General features: G+C 42.7%; 1 non-coding gene across 1 annotated transcript; it reads right to left on the reverse strand.

The window, feature by feature from the left end:
* Positions 1–5,333: 5,333 nt before the first annotated feature.
* Trnat-ugu lies at positions 5,334–5,407 on the reverse strand. Its single transcript has one exon. It is a non-coding gene; the product is annotated as a tRNA-Thr (tRNA).
* Positions 5,408–21,466: the final 16,059 nt, after the last annotated feature.

Consider the following 21,466-nt stretch of genomic DNA (forward strand, 5'->3'; position numbering starts at 1 on the left):
ATATTAGGAATCAGGAGATATGGTACACGGCTGGTCCCGGCGGAGGTTCGAGTCCTCCCTCGAGCATGGGTGTGTGTTTGTCCTTAGGATAATTTAGGTTAAGTAGTGTGTAAGCTTAGGGACTGATGACCTTAGCAGTTAAGTCCCATAAGATTTCACACACATTTGAACATTTTTTTTGATATGGCACATATTGTGACTTTTCATCTTTGCATAAATACTGCAGCCTACATGGGCTATACAAAATATGGAAACACCGCGAGTGCTTGAATATAAATGCAGGTGCTAGCCAAGCCTACAGATTGAGTTGTTGTTTTTGACCACGAACGGGCCGGCGCGGTGTGGCCGCGCGGTTTGAAGCACCATGTAACGGACTGCGCTGCCCTCCCGCCGGAGGTTCGAGTCCTCCCTCGGGCATGGGTGTGTGTGTTGTTCTTAGCATAAGTCAGTTTAAGTAGTGTGTAAGTCTCGGGACCGATGACCTCAGCAGCTTGGTCCCTTAGAAATTACACACACACACACACACACACACACACACACCACTAACGGCACGGTTCAATGTCCAAAATACGCTGTAAGTGTCAGTCATGGTCGGAACAGTGTTCTGTGTAGTTGTGAGCGTATTATGTCAGGCCTAAGTGAATTCGTACTTGAACAAATTGTTGGAGCTGATATAGTGGGTCCTTCTGTAAGGAGGATAACAGAAATGTACGGTGTTTGAAGAGGCACAGTATCGAACATTTATACCGCATATAGAGAAAGCGCAAAGTCACCCGCTATCTCACAGTGTGGACGGAAATGTGTATTGAGTGATCGCGACAAACGATCAATGAAAAGGGATTGTGAAGAAAAATAAGAGGACGACAGCAGGAAAAGTCACTCAGAACTCAATGTATCACTCGCGAACCCTGTCAGTACCAAAACAACAAGATGCGAACTCCAGATGCAGCGAATCACAGGACGGGCCGGAATTCAAAACTACACGCAGTGATGCAAATACCCACAGCAGAAAAACATTGTGCTGAAGTCAAAAAATCTGGTCTATTGAGCATTGGAAGACTGTCGTTTGGTCAGATGAGACATGCTTCACATAGTTTCCAATCTCTGGCCCAATTTATGTCTCAGCAGTGGAACATGGACCCCATAGTTACCCTGCAAGGTCACATTACTGCCATGGATTATGTGGCCATTTTGGCTGATTTGGTCCCTCATATGGTGATGCTGTGTTCCAAGTGGACCGGGCCCCAGTTCATACAGCTCGCATTGTTCAAGACTGGTTTGGTGCGTACGTGGATAAAGTGTCGCTGCCCTTCCGGTTACCACGGTCACCGGATCTCAGTGTTATTGAGCCATTGTGGTCTTCTTTGAAGAGAAAGGTGCTTAATTGCTATCCACTTCAACCTCCTTACTAGAGATTGCCACCATTTTGAAGGAAGAATGGTACAAGATTCCCTTAAAACCATACAGGACCTCTACTTATATTTGGAAGCTGTTTCGAATGCCTGCATTTTACTGGGCATGGTAATGTGTTGTGGTTATAATGTTTCCATATTCTTGTTCACCTCGTCTACATCCACTGAAACTGCTTACAGTACTAATGCAACAGTTCCTCTCTACAGTATTTATCCTCCAAACTTCATTTCAAACTAACGATTCTTTGATGTCTTAGGATGCCTCATCCACAGGATGTCTCATCCATTTTACAAATATGGCTTTCATCTGCAGTTCACGTATCGAAAATTAGTATAGGTGTTAATGCCGGATTAAATTGCCCAAATAAAAAAAAAATTAGAGCTGTTTTCACTCTTGAGTGACAGAATCGTGACTTGGTGGAGAGCACTAGCAGGCATCAACGCAAATTTTCCTCCATTAATTTATCTCTTATTTGTAATTAACTGTAACTCATATCTTTTGTACTTACATGGATATGGTGTCTGTTCTTTCGGACACCACTGACGACCTGCAGCCGTCTAAACCGAAATTACAATTATATATTAATACCTTCAGGTGCGCCAGCCGAAGTGGCCGTGCGGTTAAAGGCGCTGCAGTCTGGAACCGCAAGACCGCTACGATCGCAGGTTCGAATCCTGCCTCGGGCATGGATGTTTGTGATGTCCTTCGGTTAGTTAGGTTTAACTAGTTCTAAGTTCTAGGGGACTAATGACCTCAGCAGTTGAGTCCCATAGTGCTCAGAGCCATTTGAACCAACCTTCAGGTGCTGACGGGAATTGATATATATCGACGGGGACGGGTGAAAATGTGTGCCCCGACCGAGACTCGAACCCAGGATCTCCTGCTTAGATGGATAGAGCCTCTGCCATCTATGCAGGAGATCCTGGGTTCGAGTCCCGGTCGGAGCACACATGTTCACCTGTCCCGTCGATATATATCAACGCCCGTCAGCAGCGGAAGGTATTAATATATAATTCTAATTTCAGTATCTTTTGTGGTCTGGACTGTCGCTGATTGTTAGTAGTCAGATTACAAGACACATTAATCTCGCAGAAAACAGGTGCTTCCAAAACAATTAGTAATACATTTAGACATGGAAACTCGCAATAGCACTTTCGAAGAAAACATGAGTTAAAATACTGATCACTAAGCACATGATTTTGGAACTCCTATTTACGACGCTTTGTTTCATACAGCGCAGCAAGATTTCATCACACGAAACATAGCAATCAGGATGAAAGAAAGATACATTCTCGCTCAAACATTCGTGTCAACACAAACATATTTCAATAACGCTTCATTATAACACGCGCCAAAAGTAAATGGTGCAGTAATTAAAACAAACAATGCCTCTATGTATACGCAGTGTATAGACCCAGTCTAATTTTTAATTTCAAATGTAAGCTGCAAGATGCAGTAGCTAGCAATCTCATTAACCAAATAAAACGTTCTGGCCACTACTTCATCTGAGAGCGTAAACAAAGAGGTGTTCAATAGTTAATGCAACACATCTTTTTTCTGAAAGCAGGTTGGTCTTAGACACATTCCAACACACTAGATTATTCCCCGCTCTTTTTTCTCTACAAAACCCTATTCCTCAATATAGTCACCCTTAATGCGACGGCCTTTCGCCAGCTTACTGGTGGGGGAGGGGGGGGGGGGGGAGGGTGTCTGGAAATCAATAACCTCCCTATCATCCCCGTTCTGCTTCCCGTGAATTGCCTTCTTCATTGGTCCAACCAGATGAAAGTCATCTGTTAGGCGGGGAGGAACCCATTCTTTTTTTTTTTCCTTTATTGTATTTCAGTGCTCCATATGGCGCGGGCTGGCAGCGGCATAGGCGCCGCTCTTCAGCCGAGAGACAGTACATAACAGAGTGACATTTAAAACAACGTAAAGGAGGAAATATGGCGAAACAGCAGGGGAAACATAGCGGAAGATAGCGTAAAAAGGGGGCGTCTGTATAAATGGTGATAAAAATCTAAAAACTGTACACAAAAAACCACACATTGTGACGATTAAAAGCAACACAAGCCGAAGTACGGCCGCAGCATAAAAGCTGCGATGGTCGGCGTAGCACATAACAATCACTGGCAGCAACACTATGTACAAGTCCAGCACACGGTTAAAAACACAGCTCTTGACGTCACTGGAGAACAGCACCAAACACAACACTGACGTAGCACAACGACGAACAAACTGAGAGGATCCGCCAGGGGTATGTCTCTATGCAGTTCATTCTTGGAACACAGCCTACGACCAGCTTAAAGACGTAAGTGATGACACTTCCTACAGGACCTGGCCATCATTTTGCAGGACAATTCTCAAGCACGTACAGTGCAAGCTGTTACTGATTTGTTTGACTGATGGGGCTGCCAAGAGCTATACCACCTATTGCACTCCCCTGACTTAAGCCCCCGTGAGTTAGACTCGATGTCTAAACTGAAGGAAACACATCACGGCATTCGCTTCAGAACTGCTACAAATTCGTCGGGGAATAGACCGCGCCGTCTGAACTGTCAACACAACTGGTATTGCTAAGAGTATTCTACGACTTTCACATCGCTGGCAACGTGTTATACACAATGCTGGTGACTACTTTGAAGGTCAGTAAAATTTTGAAACACGTATCTGTTTCTTACGAGCTGTAAATAAATAGTTGCCACTATTAAAGTTCCAGCTCTCGTATGTTTCCTGACCAATAAATGCATTACTCCACAGCACCTAACTTACATCTGTTGGAGGAAAGTAGTTCACTCGTAAGTAGATGAACATTTCTTTAAGGTTAGAATGTGTGACATCGTATCTACACCTCAATTGATGCAACGAAACCCACGCTTTTTGTTCTTATGCATCCATCAGATGAGACATTAGACATAAATGACCACAGGGGTATAATTGAAGTATTGGTAGCGTCAAAAACAGTAGAACACCTGGTTCTTTGGATGAAGTCATGACAATTTTTCTGAGGGTCTCAAATCACCAAATGAATCAAAGTACACACCCCAGCGAGTTCCATATCCCCCAACTCCCCCGTCGACCTGACCGTCTGCAGCTGTGCACCTGTGCCATCACTTCCGGGCAGTGTAAGGTTCGCCATACCAGCCGTACACTGGGACTGCCTCTTCCATATACACGCCATCTTGACGACCGAGAACACGGGCAAGCAGATTTGTGGGGTCAAGCCTCAGTGCAGCTTCATTTATCAAGAATGCTGACGCTCCGATAACCATTCACAGCAACGCAGGTTGTAGTGACGTACAGGGCGCTGGACTCTCTTATGACAGGGCAGTACCACCAATCTCAGAAAACGCTGAAGCCTGTAGATTCCTCCCCAGGCGTTGATGTTCCACCTTTCACCTTCACGCAGTGCGGGCTCAGGACGGCTGCTACTAGACTGTGTCAGGAAGTAGACCGACTGATCGTAAAACTCTCATTAATAAATGGCAGTTAACTGAATGACATCTTATTAGATCCCATCCGCTCCACAAGACTGTTATGTCTTACTTGCGCACTGTGTGGTTCTTTAGTGAATACAGGAGCGAAGAACAGACACTGCTCATAAACAGAGTATTCAGATATTAACTTATTCTCCATCTAATATCAAATAGTAAAAGTAAAACATAATTTTGTTGCTTTATTTGCAGCGTAAGTTTCTAACAGTAGATCTGAATGCAGAAATATATCGAGACACAAAAGATTTATAAATTTGTCACTCTTCAATACAATGTCTTTTCAGAAGATGTCGAGTCCTGGCTACTATGAAAGTCTGTAAATGTTACTCAACTGGCAAACAAACAAAATGTGAAATTACAATGAAATGGACACCCTTAGCTGCTTACAGGCGTTGACATACGTCAACGGGGACAGATGGAAATGTGTGCCCCGACCGGGACTCGAACCCGGGATCTCCTGCTTACATGGCAGACGCTCTATCCATCTGAGCCACCGAGGACACAGAGGATAGCGCGACTGCAGGGATTTTATCTTTGGCACGCCTCCCACGAAACAGTGCGGGACAATTTGTTGAGAATGTGGGTTTCGCGGGAGGCGTGCCAGAGAGAAAATCCCTGCAGTCGCACTATCCTCTGTGTCCTCGGTGGCTCAGATGACAGCCGGCACGGTAGCTCAGCGTGTTCGGTCAGAGGGTTAGCTGCCCTCTGTAATAAAAAAACTGAGTTAATCGATCAACAATGAACTTAAACGGATGTCTTACGACGTCCGCCCCGAGCAGACACAACGAACAAAAGCGAACAAAATGAGATTAAAAAAAAAAAAAAAAAAAAAAAAAGATGGATAGAGCGTCTGCCATATAAGCAGGAGATCCCGGGTTCGAGTCCCGGGCGGGGCACACATTTTTATCTGTCCCCGTTGACGTATGTCAACGCCAGTAAGCAGCTAAGGGTGTTCATTTCATTGTAATTTCATTCTAACGAGCTGCATGGTCACCGATGGTATCTGTGCCTGGTGAGCAAATGTTCTAACTTAAATACACCCACCACTGGATCTCCAGAGAAGGGGTGCTTGCATGTCATTGGCAGCTGGTTAATCGTTCGTGGCAGCACCCTCGTTCCATGGCGGCGGCTGCAGCAAACGCAGCGGCGTAACTTGCGGGCGGATACTGCAACAGTCACTCACCCTTACCTTTTGCCCGTCCTCTTACGTGGCGTGTTGGTCCATCTTACGACCTCGAGTCACATGGTCGCTATTCCACTGCGATCTAGCCGGCACCATAGGTTGTATGGAGCAGCCTACTCGCTAGGCTACTTACAACAAAGATTACCAGCATAACAGGAACTACGGTGCACACAAGCGGCCGCTTGGAACAGGTAGTGCGCTGTTTCATATCAGTGCGCAAGCCAAAATATGGAATGTGTTACATGACTTAACAAGCAGCTACAGTTCCACCTAGCCCAGCACTTCCATCGCAGCTCACATGCTAAGGAGCATCAACGTTTTCAGCAAAGGAATCGCCAAGCACACCTATGCCTCTGATGGGAAATCAGCAGCCAAGCCACAAAGCAAGACATGGCCACAGAGCAGTGTCTACGCCAGGAGGAAGGATTTGGACATTGTCTCTGAATGGAACACTTGCACAGGATAAGACTGTTTGTACAAGTATCACGTGAGAGGTAAGTATTGGTGTTGTTGAGTAAATCACTGTTGTAGACATAGAAATTTGTAGTTATTTTAGTGGTTGTAATATTTATGTGTATACATGCGTGATACCGTTTGTCTGGAGTGGAACCCTGTCCAACGCCCGTAAACTAGAGGATGGTGGTTTGTGGGCGTGGTATTGGCCCCTGAAAGCGTTCCATAGATGTTCCATCAAGTTCATATCAGGCGAATTTGGTGCCAATCAACGTAAGTTCACTATCAGACTCATCAAACCACTGTGGCATAATCGTGCTCTTGTGACACAGACAGTTGTCATGCTGGAAGATGCCATCACTCTCGGGGAAGACATCCAGCATGAAGGAATGCAGATGGTCAGTAATAATGTTCATGTAGTCCACAGCTTCCCTGCATGCCCAGGTTAACGCCCTCATTGTACTGTACTGCCCCCACTGGCCTGTGTCCGTGCAGTAGTTTGTTTGGATGACAGAGTATCCGGAGACGACCATCGACTTGGTGTAGCAAGAAACGTGATTCACTCGAGCAGGTGACCAGTTTCTATTGATACTTGATCCAATATCTATGATCCTGTGCCCACTGCACTCACAACTGATGATGTCACTGAATCAGCATTGGAAGATGTAGGCTTCATCTCCTGCAGAGCTGCATGCTCTGTAGTGTGCACTGAACGGTGTGCTCTGCAACTCTTGTGCCTGCACCAGCATTATATTCTGTCACCTTATCTGCTACAGAAAGGGGCCTATCCTGTTTTACGGGACAGGCAAGCCTCCGACCGCTATTTTCTGTGGTGAGGCGTGGACGTCCAATACTTTGTCAGCTACTTGTGGTTTCACCGACCGTCGACGACTTTCCATAGACGGTACTGACAGTAGCATGTGATCATCCGATTAGCATCACCGTTTCCGAGATGCTAGTTCCCAGGCGACAGGCCATAACCATCTATCCTTCCTCGAAGTCGCTTATTTCAGCGGAGTTCCCCATTTTCGGCCCTTATTGTCACTGGAATGAGTCCCCATGCGTCTTTGCTCCACCTATATACACTAGTGTCCAAACGTTTAGTATGATCACTAAAAGAGGTCATATTTGCTTGTGGTCTGCGGCGCATAGCATACCCTTGCATGCATTCCGCGAGTTATTTTTAAGTATGGCAAAAGCTGCGTGATTTCTTCCAACCCAGCTGGATTATGGCTTGTGGCTCAGGTAAGGCAAGTGCCGGAGGGCCAGAATCATTGTTCTGGTGTAATTAGAGAACAGTGATTGTCTGTTCGCATTACATACAGTGAAGCAATAACTGATTTGATATTATTTAGCTCTGTGCTTGTGTGTTTTTCATTGAAGATCTAAATGATGAGATTATGTATTAAGTTCATAGAGTAACATGATATTCATATGTAGTAGGTCAAATGTGTGGTGTTCATAATGATTACACTTATTGTACATAATTACGCACGTAAGTACTTTAAACATAAAAGCTTCATATGTTGTACAATTAATGGTTACATACTGAGCATTAATGAACATACTGTTAGAATATGTAGCCACTCATACAGAAAGAAAAGCTAAAGTACTGCAGTTACACCATGTTTCACTGCCACAAATCATAAGAAAAATTTTAAAAAGCTTCAAGTTACACTAACTAACAAAGGTATTACAAAGTCACTGTATCAGTTGTGATCTTTACTTTGATTTTACTTAAGATGAAGAAGGAAAATTTTGGATTGTGACGAAACCCGGGTTTCCTATGCCGGTGTGGAGATAAATCAGCTGTCAATGGTATCGTATCAAATTGCCTCTCCCAACAAACCAGGGAAAGCATGATAAGCTCACTCAGCCAGAAATATTGAGGCTACTGGTTTTTGAGACTCTTAGGGTATCATACTTCTGGATTTCACAGAATGTTGAAGGACACTGATTTGTGAAGTCTGTTTACGAAGGTTGAGAAAAGCCATTCAAAACAAGCAACGCAGTTTCTTGATTTCCTGATTACCGCTGTCGCGTTTGACGCAACACTGCTCGGCCTCACGCTGTCCGGCATACACAAGAATTGTGGGCTCCCTTCAAACGGGACGTTTTTGAATGTCTGCCCTGCAGCAGAAACTTGACTCAGAGTGATTTCCACCTCTTTGCACCTGAAAAACTCGCTTGGATCCCAACGCTTTTGAGTTAGACGAAAAACTTCAAGCTGCTGGAACGGGCTGCCTGCAATCTCAGCGACAGAATTTTATGTCGAAGGAATTTATCAACTCGTTAAAGATTTGCTAAATGCTTGAATCTGAATAGAGATTAAATAAATAAATAATAAAATTATGTGCTAAATTTTTTTTAATAAACTGGCTTTAATAATTACCGTTATAGTTAATGGTCGAAGGAGGGTTACTTTCTGGGTAGTCGTGTTATTTTTACACCGAAAATGTGTGCGAAAAGCACGGCGTTTCGTAAATGATATTAGGGCGGTAGAAACATACATATCTTAAATGCTTCATCAAAACCAAACAACTCAAAACCTAGTTTCGTACAAAAATTTGGCGTAAGTAACAGGAATGAACTAAATATTTCTGTTCGTAGGTCATGAAGGTCTAATAATCTTCTGTCGCATTTTCCAGATAATCGGGGCACCTGCGGCAAAAATTCATACATAAATTTGCTGTTGAGCTTAATCTGGAATTACAGATTTCTCCAATGTAACTAGTCAGTCGATGCTGCTTGCATTTAAATATGCTACGTTCTGTCTTTTCAAAAATTCTTCACTGATTTTAGCGTCATATCCGTCTTAGGCCAATACAGTGCAAAAACAATTTGCGAAACTGCGTTGTTCTTTGTGCTATTATTTTCCGAATGTATTTCAGTAGAATTACACATATGCAGTGACTATTTGTATCCTAACGCGACAGTTTCTCGAAGTAATATCACTATGGTAATTACTCACAATTTTCAGTAATACAAAAATATTTATTAAGGTTAATTCATCGGAAGAAAGAAGACAGATACTTTTACTCCATTTCTGGCAACAACAATGTACAGATAGGTGCCAGTCAGACGTAGAAGTATCAGTTGGAAAAAGGATTCCGCGTTAGCGTTCTGCGGGATAGTAAAACCAAAGGCGACGGTGCAGAACGCGTTTGCAGTATGTGGAAATAATGTGAGTATGCATGGTCCAGTGACATTAAAGTGAACACGGCGAGTATTCGACGTCGACGCGCAGTAATCACTCACATACGGCGGGCGACAGCACTTGCAGTGGAGCGTGAACAAGGCGTGTCCGGGGGACGTGGAAAACACTGCAGTACCTGCCGTAATGCGAAAACGAAGCAATTTGTCTGAAATACAAAAGGCCACGGTCATTGGCTTTCGGGCCAAGGGTGGCGGCATTTTCGAAAAGACTATGTCTGTAAACTCTTCACGTGCCGGCGTGTTTAAAGTATACGGTACATGGCAAAATGGCGCTATCCGAAATCGTCGCCGTGGAAAATGCGGTGCATCATGGTCCACAGACGACAGAGGTGAACGATGGCTGCAGAGAAGTTTACGGCCCAACCAAGTGTTGCGCAACTGGCCGCCCAGAAGAACCAATGAGCTACCGACAGTGTGTCCTCAACGACCGTTTAGCGAACGTTGCTGCGTATGGGCCACCACAGCAAGCGCCAGATTCGTGCACCCATACTGACTGCTATTGATCGGCGACAAAGGCTGGAACTTGCACTCTAGTACCGTAACTGGACGTCTACCGAGGGACGACAAGTGGCCGTTTCATATGAATCACGATTTATGCTCAATCGGCGTGAAACGTCTGAGAGTAAACTCTTCAAGAACCATAGGAAGGATACAGCTGGGAGGAGTGAGCATTATGGTTTGGGGGGGGGGGGGGATGTTTTCGTGGCATCCCCTGGGAGATCTCGTTGTTCTGGAAAGCACAATGGATCAACACAAGTATGCGTCTGTCCACCGCTTCTTGCATAGGCTAACCAGACAGTTCTGATTTTCACGTAGATATCCTAGTGTACCGAGATAACCTTTCGGGACAATTAACTGTCCGGTTTTTAATCGAGAAACAAAATTCATGGAATAATGTTTCTCATTTAATTAAATAATTGACGAAAACAAGTTTCATAGAAGTAGAACATTATAGAAATACATATTCTCACAATGCCCTCTATTGTCCTGCTGCATTTAATTTAACTCGTCTTATGCTTAAAGAAATTGTAAGAGGTATGTCGAAAAGAAAAGCAGGTATTACCTATCCCATCTCTAACTTGCCAACCTTCCACTTTATGCCCCCCGAGATAAGTAAAACCAAACCCCAAGGAGCATCATTTGCAGCATTTCTCCTAACGGGACTGCAGCCATATGGAAGTTAATTTTGCGAATATGAGCGATGCGGTGAGTGTTAGAAGTGCTTATAGGATATTGTTTCTCATGTATGCACGCTTGCACTGACATCTGTAGTCAAACGAAATCTTAAATTTTAGTTATGAAATGTATAATTTGTCTCTAATTACTGATCTGTAATTTTACACAGATTTTGGGATTAAGAAAATGTAGTTAAGTACCTAGAAATCGACTAAACATTGCAGAAAATATATCCAAGCTATTACAGTTACAAAAATGTATATCAGTCTTTTCTTCTTTATGAAGAAAAGAATTGTATTTCTTTGTAATGTACCTACTTGTTTCTTTCCAATACACAAAATGATTACACATTCTTGCTATGGCTTTTCAGCTGCTTATTATGGATTTCAAAGTATCACGATAACTGACAAGAGAGGTAAGCTTAAAAGAAGTAATTAAGTTAGGTATAAGATGTGAACACAAGCGTTATGGCTTTTTCTCTTTGAAATCTGTTCAGCCTATACATGCAGTTTGTTTTGTCTCGGCACAGTGTCATCTACCAGTAGGGCAGTGCAACATGTCACACAACCTGCAATGTGCGTGCGTGGTTCGAAGAGCACCATGTAGACTTTACTGTATTCCCTGAACGCCAGTCCCCCTGGATTTAAACCCAGTCGAGAATCTATAGGACTACCTTGACCCAACTATTCGCGCCATGGATCCTCTTCTGAGAAATCTAACGCAATAGAGAGCACACGGGCTCCACATCCGGGACGCTGCCTTCCAGAACTTCACTGACTTTCTTCCTGCACGCATCGTAGCGGTCTGTACTATTCGGAATCTTGACACGTGATCATATAAATGTGACTGGACAGTTTAGAATGTTCTACAAGAAAATAATTTATCCACGAATGAGAAAAAGGAGGGAATGATACTTCTGACGGAAGTGACAGGACGTATATGAGAAGTATTAAATATGAGTAAGTCGCTGTTGTGCAGATTACAACAGGAGAAAACGGTGCTGACGTGAGCAACATACAAGTATACAGAAACAAAATGCCACAAGAGTCATACTATTAATGATACGGATTAATCTGCTATTAGTCAGTAATTTATGCGATATTACGATCAACACAAAAACACCCATCTAGCGAAGACATCGTATGTCCAGAAATTTTGAAAAAACAAGACTTCTGCCGGGTGTTCACGTGGTTCTCGCATGATATTTTGCGGGATCGAGTCCAGGATTTATACCTGTCAGGTGCTGGGCGCTCCCTAGTCGGTCCGCGCCGCATCGGGTGTTCGGTTCGCGGTCGACGCCCGCCAGACGCGGCTTCCAGGGTCTTCTCTGGTCGCTGTCGATATGTATCCTGTGGCCAGAGGAGCGCTCACAGAACCTTTGTAGAGTGATAAATGCAACTTGGCGAACTTAACCTTCTATTTGTGCTTCGATCATAAGTGTACACGTAATATTTCGGAAAAAATAGAGCTTTGAAAATGAATGAATTTTTCATAGGAGCTCTGAAACTACAGCCAGTCAAGTTTTGAAAAATTTGTTTATTGTCATAAATTTTTCCTACAGAAATTCTAAAATCTACCAGCTTGGTGCTGTTAAGCAGCCAACCTTCCCACCCTCCTTCCCTCTTTCCCTTCTGATCGAGCGAGGTCGTACAGTGGTCAGGACACTGGATTTCCACACGATAGGACGAGGGTTAAGATCCCCCACTCTTGCCATCCACATTTACGTTTTTACGAATGCCGGGATGGTTCCTTCAAAAGGGAATGCCCGATTTCCTGCTCCTATGCTTGAAACAATACTGGTGCGTGCTCTGTCTCCAATGACTCAGTGTCGACAGCACGTTAAAACCTAATCTTCCTTCTTTACTGCACTTATTCACATTGAAGGATTCCATTGCATTTGTATTAATAACATTATCATTACTTATATTATGCATAAGAGCGGAGCGTGGAATGTCAGATCCCTTAATCGGGCAGGTAGGTTATAAAATTTAAAAAGGAAAATGGATAGGTTAAAGTTAGATACTGTGGGAATTAGTGAACTTCGGTGGCAGGAGGAACAAGACTTCTGGTCAGGTGAATACAGGGTTATAAATACAAAATCAAATAGGGGTAATGCAGGAGTAGGTTTAATAATGAATAAAAAAAATAGGAATGCGGGTAAGCTACTACAAACAGCATAGTGAACGCACTATTGTGGCCAAGATAGATACGAAGCCCACGCCTACCACAGTAGTACACGTTTACAGGCCAACTATCTCCGCAGATGACGAAGAGATTGATGAAATGTATGATGAGATAAAAGAAATTATTCAGATAGTGAAGGGAGACAAAAATTTAATGGTCATGGGTGACTGGAAATCGATAGCAGGAAAAGGAATAGCAGGAAACGTAGTAGGTGAATATGGAATGGCTGTAAGGAATGAAAGAGGAAGCCGCCTGGTAGAATTTTGCAGAGAGCATAACTTAATCATAGCTAACACTTGGTTCAAGAATCATGAAAGAAGGTTGTATATATGGAAGGAGCCTGGAGATACTGGAAGGTGTCAGATAGATTATATAATGGTAAGACAGAGATTTAGGAACAAGATTTTAAATTGTAAGACATTTCCAGGGACAGTTGTGGACTCTGACCACAATCTATTGGTTATGAACTGTAGATTAAAACTCAAGAAACTGCAAAAAGGTGGGAATTTAAGGAAATGGGACCTGGATAAATTGAAAGAACCAGAGGTTGTAGAGAGTTTCAGGGAGAGCATTAGGAGGCGACTGACAAGAATGGGGGAAAGAAATGCAGTAGAAGAAGAATGGGTAGCTTTGAGGGATGTAGTAGTGAAGGCAGCAGGGGAACAAGTAGGTAAAAAGACGAGAGCTAGTAGAAATCCTTGGGTAATAGGAGAAATATTGAATTTAATTGATTAAAGGGGAAAATACAAAAATATAGTAAATGAAGCAGGGAAAATGGAATGGAAACGTCTCAAAAATGAGATCGACGGGAACTGCAAAATGGCTAAGCAGGGATGACTAGAGGACAAATGTAAGGGTGTAGAGGCGTATATCACTAGGGATAAGATAGATATTGCCTACAGAAAAATTAAAGAGACCTTTGGAGAAAAGAGCACCACTTGCATGAATATCAAGAGCTCAGATGGAAACCTAGTTCTAAGCAAAGAAGGGAAAGCAGAAAGGTGGAAGGAGTATATAGAGGGTCTATTCAAGGGCAATGTACTTGAGGACAATATTATGGAAATGGAAGAGGAGGCAGACAAAGATGTAATACGAGATGCGATACTGCGTGAATAGTTTGACAGAGCACTGAAAGACCTAAGTCGAAACAAGGCCCCAGGAGTAAACAAAATTCCATTAGAACTACTGATAGCTTTGGGAGAGCCAGCCGTGACAAAACTCTACCATCTGGTGAGCAAGATGTATAAGATAGGCAAAATACCTTCAGACTTCAAGAAGAATATAATAATTCCAATGCCAAAGAAAGCAGGTGTTGACAGATGTGAAAATTACCGAACTATAAGTTTAATAAGCCACGGCTGCGAAATACTAACACGAATTCTTTACAGACGAATGGAAAAAATGGTAGAGGCCGACCTCGGGGAAGATCAGTTTGGATTCCGTAGAAATGTTGGAAGAGGTGAGGAAATACTGACTCTACGACTTATCTTAGAAGAAAGATTAAGGAAAGACAAACCTACGTTTCTAGCATTTGTAGACTTAGAGAAAGCTTTTGACAACGTTGAGTAGAATACTCTCTTTCAAATTCTGTAGGTGGCAAGGGTAAAATACAGGGAGCGAAAGGCTATTTACAATTTTTACAGAAACCAGATGGCAGTTATAAGAGTCGAGGGGCATGAAGGGGAAGCAGTGGTTGGGAAGGGTGTGGGACAGGGTTGTAGCCTATCCCCGATGTTATTCAGCCCGTATGTTGAGCGAGCAGTAAAGGATACCAAAGAAAAATTTGGAGTAGGAATTAAAATCCATGAGGAAGAAATAAAAACTTTGAGGTTCGCCGATGACATTGTAATTCTGTCAGAGACAACAAAGGCTCTGGAAGAGCAGCTGAACGGAATGCACAGTGTCTTGAAAGGAGCATATAAGATGAACATCAACAAAAGCAAAACGAGGATAATAGAATACAGTCGAATTAAATCTGATGATACTGAGGGTATTAGATTAGGAAATGAGACGCTTAAAGTAGTAAATGAGTTTTGCTATTTGGGGAGCAAAATAACTCGTGATGGTCGATGTAGAGAGGACATAAAATGTAGACTGGCAATGGCAAGGAAAGCGTTCCTGAAGATGAGAAATTTGTTAACATCGAGTATAGATTTAAGTGTGAGGAAGTTTCTGAAAGTATTTGTGTGGAGTGTAGCCATGTATGGAAGCAAAACATGGACGGTAAATAATTTATACAAGAAGAGAATAGAAGCTTTCGAAATGTGGTGCTACAAAAGAATTCTGAAGATTGGATGGGTAGATCACATAACTAATGAGGAGGTATTGAATAGAATTGGGGAGAAGAGAAATTTGTGGCACAACTTGACTAGAGGATGGGATCGGTTAGTAGGACATATTCTGAGGCATTAAGGGATCACCAATTAGTATTGGAGGGGAGCGTGGAGAGTAAAAATCGTAGAGAGAGAGAGACCTCGAGATGAATACACTAAGCAGATTCAGAAGGATGATGGTTGTAGTAGGTACTGGGAACTGAAGAAGCTTGCACAGGATACAGTAGCAAACCAGTCTCAGGACTGAAGACCACAACAACAACAACAACAACAACAACATGCTTGATTAGCCCGTATCTTCTAGGATATTCAGATAATTTCATGCCAGCTAGCCCTTTAGTAACGCCTGTGTACATGCAACTTGCTCACGCAGTTTTACGATATGTTAGCAGCCAGTAAAATATCATAGATTAATTTTTGTGCTAGGTACTCGTAGCTAAATAACTAAGCCTTCTACTGTTTTCTTAAAAAATGTGATTGACATGATGGTTATAAGAAAGTTACAAAAATGTTGGCCATTAAATTTAACACTCATGTATAAGATGTGACACATACAATGAGCTATTCTAAACATTTTATTTGACCATAAAGACATACAGCTATCCATTGTTAGTACGTATTGTTCGAAAGAACACTTCTTACAATATTAAGAGATTTTTATAAATAAACATTGTTGCTGATTCAGTTTTTCGGCACGAACATGCACACTCGCCATAATCTTACAGAGAGGCTCGTTTCTTAAGGCCTCGATTTCTGCGTGAATTTTGTTTTTCAAGCCCTCAATATTTGTTGATCTGTTTGGGATATACTTTGGATTTCATAAGTCCACACAGAAAGAAGTCACAGTCAAGCGAACATGGTGGTTAGTTGGCGTCACAAATGTAGAAAGAACACGCTCTAGAAACATTCTGCGTCAGGTTGTCATTAACGTTCCGGGTGTGTGGGCAGTTGCATCCTTCTGCTGGAATCACAACGACTGCATAGTGACTGCATTCATATGAAGCATTTCCTGCATTACAAATTGCTGCAAAATAACAACATATCAGTCAGATGTTACTGTTGCAGAGCGGCCTGCATCATTCTCAAAAAAGTACGGACCAGTGACACCGTGCTTACGAATGCCACAGTACACAGTAATTTTTGCGTTCTAATGTCAGCTTTCGTGCATTTTAAGAGAATTTTTGGAGCCCAATACCTACAGATCTGTTTGTTCACATAGCTCCCCGTCAGAGGTCGTGGAATTGTCGTGAAAATCTGACAGAGAGTTGATCGTTTACAGAAGCTGTGTGTAGGATTTGTGACGTGCTTGCTGATCTCTGCTTGCACCACTTAGAGACTATAGTGACGCAAATGAATATTCACCTTAAAAATCCGTCGCACACTTCTGTCCGAGGTGTTAGGTACTTGCGAAGGCTGACGAACTGGTTGTGCTGGATTTCGCAGTAAAATAGCTATTACTACTGCAAAGTTGTTCATGGTGCGAACCGTTCGTGATGTACAGGGTGGCGATTTATTCGTTGAATAAGCTGCTCCTCTGAACTGCTAAACCTATCTCGTAATCGGCTTCGGGGACGGAACTCGCTAATTACGACCAGTGTCAAAATGTTGTCGAAAGAAAGACTGCGTTCGTACCACACCATATTTGAAAACCATTTTAATTGCCCACGCACGATGTTTGCTTAAACAATGACCCATCGCTGTGGCCGAGCGGTTCTAGGCGCTTCAGTCCGAAACCGCACTGCTGCTACGGTCGCAGGTTCGAATCCTGTTTCGGGCATTGATGTCTGTGATGTGTTTAGGTTAGTTAGGTTTAAGTAGCTCTAAGTCTAGGAGACTGATGACCTCAGATGTTAAGTCCCATAGTGCTTAGAGCCATTTGAACCAGCGACCGATATTGGGTCAAAACACAACTAAAAGCCGGCCGCGGTGGTCTCGCGGTTAAGGAGCTCAGTCCGGAACCCCGCGACTGCTACGGTCGCAGATTCGAATCCTGCCTCGGGCATGGATGTGTGTGATGTCCTTAGGTTAGTTAGGTTTAAGTAGTTCTAAGTTCTAGGGGACTGATGACCACAGAAGTTAAGTCCCATAGTGCTCAGAGCCATTTCAACCATTTGAGCCACAACTAAAATGGAATCTGCCAGATGGATACTGATTACAGTGTCACCCGTACTGCCGTGGTAAGTAAAAGAAGTTATTTTCCGACCAGCTCACCATTTAACGAATCATTCGAGATGAGAGCCATTCAGAAAATAACGACGGTTGGTTACATAAAACGAAAGACGCAACATTTATTGTAAAAACAGGGCAATTACTTATATGTGGCAATCTTCATTTCTCTCCATAATTATTTCCTACATTTAAACATTTGTCGTGCCTGAGCACAAGCTTCAGAATTCCCATGTAATACTCTTCTGCTGCCCGTTCATTAAAACAGATGTTCACTGCATTCGCCGATTAGTCATCACTTCCAAAACGTTTACTGCCCAGATACCCTTTCAGCTTAGGGCAAATTTAGAAACGCTAGGAGCCGGTCGTCAATGTAGGATGAGTGCTGAAAAAATTCCTTTCCGAATTAATCCAGCAGCTCTGCGAGGGCGCGCATTATAGTGAAGCAGGACAATTCTTCCAGAAAGCATTCTTAGCCTTCCATTTTGGATAGTAACAGCTGCTTTTCAGTTAAGTCAATTTCGCCGAAGTTTCCATAGACTCCCACTATAACGATTTGCATTGGGCTTAGTGCATTTTGGGACTAAATCTATCACGAAAAAAACCATTAGGATGCCAAAAGACTGTTGCCATCATCTTTCGTGTTGGGAGAATCTGAATTTTCTTGTTTCTTTCGGTTTTGAGAACCCACTACAACGATTTTCACTGATTCTAGTGCCTTTCGGCATGAAATCTTTCAAAAGAACATCATTACTTTGAGAAAGGCTACTGCCATGATCTCTTGTGTTGAGAGTCTGAATTTTTGATCGAGGCTTGCTCTGTGGTGTGATGTGAGATACACAGATCTCATTGCCAGTTACGATCCGATTAAAAACAGCGTCTCCATCTGTGTTATCAAGAGAAGAATGTCAACGCTGAGCCCATTCTCTTAAGTTTTCTTTTGCTCACCCGCTTACAGTGGAGTACAACGTGCACAAATTTTGTTGCAGCCGAGATGTTGCGACACAGTTTCACCACGCACAGAACGAAACATCTCTGGAATTGAAACTTTTCTGCTTTTTATTTCTGTGTGTGTATGTGGAGTGTATAGTAAATATATGCTAAAGTAATTACTGAAAACTGTTCTTACTTAATCCCTGTAATGTGCAGTCGTGTGAACACTGGTGTATTACCTGACGTCACAGTGGACAGTTTTCAACATCTCAAAAATACGCCAAAATAAAACCAATATCAATTGCTAATCAAATGAACTACTAAATTTTGTCTGAATAAACAACCCAGATTACTTTAATTGAAGTCCACTGCTGATTTACATAACTAACTTGCGGAAACAAAGCTCAGTATACGAAAAATGATTCACACACGTATATATTACACTGTTCTCTTAAATGTACTTTGTATATTAATATAATAACTTCTAAACTGAATGTAAGGTATCTGGCGTAATCACTGATTAACTGTGTAATGACAATATTCTGTATGTGTAGTGTGACTGTATGACTATTCTTACACTTACCTCGAGACAGTAAAAAAAGTTCTCTAGAAAGTGGAACACAGCAAGCAGCGCCACGGCAAAACTAGAGTAAAATGGTAAACTAAAAATTATATTCAAGCGCGTGTACCGACACGTACGATGCAGACGCAAGCAACATAGTATTTCTTCCACGGGAATAATAGTGGTTCCTAATGTTTTACAAAATGATTTTCTTAAAACTGCTTATAGCTTATAGCTTATAACTTCAGTGTCAAGATCGTGAAAAGTACTGACCTTATATTAAAATGTTTGATTTTAGAAACAGTTCTAACAAGACGATTATTCAAAATTTTGTTTTACACAGAACATTAACCTACTCTCAATTCTTTCATAAAATGTATATGTGATGGAGAAGAACCAACTTCCCTAGCTGTAAGCAATCCAAGAGATACGTTTCAACGAACTTTCGGTACGACAATTACTTCTACAACAGAGTGCCAACTATGTGCAACATGCAAAGCTGCGAAATTACCTAAAATTAATTCTTCGCAAAATTCTTTTCAAAATCCATAAAAACTCTCATTATTTTCTTATTCAATCATTTCCATCAAATCTGTATTCAGTAGTTCGTAGCAAAATTCCAGATTTCCTGAACATTCAGTTCCACATCTGCTTCCCAGCACACCTCGACTAATAATACTCTCTCTGTGAACAGCCTCGGTCAGAGACGGTGTAACAACACAACCAAAGATCTCGGATCAACAGGGCTTGCTCTCAGATGTGTGCTTATCGATATATGAATGTAAGAAGTTAACAATTCTGCAATAACCAAGAAGACATGCTTCACTTCACAAAACGCAATGTAAAATCTGTCGTGACTCGAGAGCTACGTGACTATCTTTCTTCTGTTCACTGCGATTTTCAGCGCATCTGTGATGAATGATCGCAGCCCAGGACGAGTTTCGTCATGAACATTTTCGTCCATTGTTGAATATTTCGCACCATTTTCTCACATTTCACTGGATCATGACACTGTCTGCTAAACACAGCTGGTGGTTGCCGGAAAATTTCTGCCTGCTTCACCTTTCGAATGTAAAGAAATCCAATAACACTCTTATTTCATCGTCCTCGGGATTTTCACTCATGAGATTCATTTCTACCAAAGCATTTTTACTACCCACCAAACACACAAGGCCGAGTTATTGCAACTGCCACTCACAGCGTAATGAGCACAGAATTTACGGAAGCGCCCATGAAAAGAAACAGAGGAGACTGTTTTGCGGCGAAAATTCGAGAGTGGTGTTTTGTTTCAATGCAGTGACCGCCTGGCTTAATGAACAGGCAGCAAAAGAATATAATATGAACATTCTGAAACTCGTGGTCGGGTACGACAAATGTTTATAGGAGGTCATTACTTAGAGAAGTGTTACACAGCAGAAATGTATTATGGGCAAATGCAAATTCTCTCGAAGTCCTTTCAAACCAGGCAAGTCAGGAAATCAGAACCACAAAGAGGCAGGAAGCCGACACTGGGAATAGCATAAGAACCTCGAAGATGTTGCTTGATCTCGCACGAGTGAGAGATCTGAATTTTAAACTCAGGAACGTAATCTCAGCGAGCAGACGAGTACTTCTTCTCTTCCTAACAGGAGTTGAAGGCCCAACGGCGCCGTCAGACCGCCATATCATCCTCAGACAGCAGGTGTCATTGGATGCGTATAGAGGGAGTCGCATGTTCAGCACACCGCTCTTTGAACCAGTGCCAGTTTTCGTGACCGAGTTCGCTATTTCTCAGTCAAGCAGCTCCTCAATTGACTCCACAAGAGCTGAGTGCATTCCGTTTGCCGACAGCACTTGGCAGATCCGGTCAGCCATCCACCTGCCAGTCAAACCCGATAGCTCTTAACTTCGGTGCTCTGAAGCTATGCCAGATTGGCGGTATAATTATATTATTCATTGTCTCAGACGAACAGTAAAAAATACTCAGCCTTCCATGTCTTCCGATGAATTACAAGACGGAACCTGTGAACCGCAGCTACCATTCGTCAATATGGCGTCGGGCTCCGAAACTGCTACGTGTCTGGTCTGCCGTACACAGTCTCTGTGACCTGCTTACCTCGCAACAACCGATGAGACGACTTACGAGACTTGGCAGACACACTAACTGCTGCTGCCAGCTATCGATATCATCGGCCTTCCCTGGTGGAGGGGCTATGCTGTTGTTCATCTGCACACTGCGCAGTGCTGCTGATGAATTACCCGAGGATAATACTTGGCCAGAAATACCTGCTGTATGGTCTACGCCAGCCCGCAATTCCAATGTGTTTACGTGGACGTCCTCCGAAGACCGCTGAGAAAATGTCAGCACGTACCG

The sequence above is a fragment of the Schistocerca americana genome, chromosome 6, assembly GCF_021461395.2.
Source record: "Schistocerca americana isolate TAMUIC-IGC-003095 chromosome 6, iqSchAmer2.1, whole genome shotgun sequence".
Classification (NCBI taxonomy): Eukaryota; Metazoa; Arthropoda; class Insecta; order Orthoptera; family Acrididae; genus Schistocerca; species Schistocerca americana.